At 52.8% G+C, this 1309-nt stretch overlaps 1 pseudogene; it reads left to right on the top strand.

Annotated features, from left to right (window-relative positions):
• Nucleotides 1-373: 373 nt before the first annotated feature.
• Nucleotides 374-1000, top strand: LOC102436636 (annotated as a pseudogene).
• Nucleotides 1001-1309: the final 309 nt, after the last annotated feature.

Here is a 1309-nt window from a genome sequence, read left to right as displayed (position 1 = left end):
GTAATAGATTTTAACAGACTGAACCATTTGTAGCCACTGTTTAAAAAGCCTAAGGGTGTTATGGAATTGGTACTAATCTATATATATAAAAAGCCAGCGACTGCAACAGTGTCATGACCATAATAACCGTTAGAAAAGAACCACCCCGGCCCCTAGCCAGGCTGGTCCCACCCCCCACAGAGCGGTTAGGGGCGCCTCTAGGCAACACAATAGGGTGCGAGTTTGATGGGGAAAAGTCAAAGAAATAGGAGGGAAGTTCTTAAGGGTCTGTGGGGTTGGTGTGCTACTCCTCTGGAGTAGGTTTGGAGTGTGCTGGCGAAGGAAGAGGAAGATCCAATTAGAAAACAGCATCACCTCCGGCATCGACCCCAAAATGGCACTGCTGGCCGAGCACCTGCTGAAGACGCTGCCCCAGGACAAGCAGATCGAGACCAGCCCTTCCTGGAGGTAGTGTCCCACCTGCCACCCTTCTTCGATTGCCTTGGGTCCCCAGTGTTTACGCCCATCAAGGCAGACATAAGTGGTAACATCACGAAGATCAAAGCTGTGTACAACACCGACCCGGCCAAGTTCCAGACCCTGCAGAACGTCCTAGAGGTGGAGAAGGAAATGTACGGAGCAGAGTGGCCCAAAGTGGGGGCCACGCTGACCTGATGTGGCTGAGAAGGGGCCTCGCTTCATCTAGGTCCTCCTGCAGAGCATCTGCAACGGGGAGTGGGACGAGAGCCACCTCAACCTCATCCGTGTCAACGCCACCAAGGCCTACGAGATGGTGCTCAAGAAGTACCACGGCTGGATCGTGCAGAAGATCTTCCAGGCAGCGCTGTATGCCGCACCCTACAGGTCTGACTTCCTGAAAGCACTAGCCATGGACCAGAACGTGATGGAGGAGGAGTGCATGGAGAAGGCCCGCCTGTTCCTGGTCAACTACACGGCCAGCATCGACATCATCTATGAGTTGTACACCAAGATGAAAGCTGAGCTCAACTACAAGATGTAGGCATGCCCAGCGGCCGGCACTCCCAGAAACAGACAAGCCAGAATCACTGTGAAGCAAGCTTGCAGGCCGCCTTGGCTTGCGTCCCCCAGAGCGGCCTAAAGTTTGGCTGGGGTTGCAGGGGACAGCCCTGGTTTCTGAAAAGTCATTTTTGAGGCCTATCCTAACAGCAATAAATAACCACCCTACTTCTGAATCACTTTTAATTTCGTGGCAGCACGGACCGACTGCCTTCATTTCAGTGTGATAAGAATCAGTTAATGTTGCTAATAAGTCAAGTCCTAGGGTTTTCTGTCCCCGTCCCCCCACGTG

The sequence above is a fragment of the Myotis lucifugus genome, unplaced genomic scaffold, assembly GCF_000147115.1.
Source record: "Myotis lucifugus unplaced genomic scaffold, Myoluc2.0 scaffold_24, whole genome shotgun sequence".
Taxonomy (NCBI): domain Eukaryota; kingdom Metazoa; phylum Chordata; class Mammalia; order Chiroptera; family Vespertilionidae; genus Myotis; species Myotis lucifugus.
The sequence above is the reverse complement of the archived record's forward strand: the minus strand, read 5'-3'. Positions and strand labels throughout refer to the sequence as shown.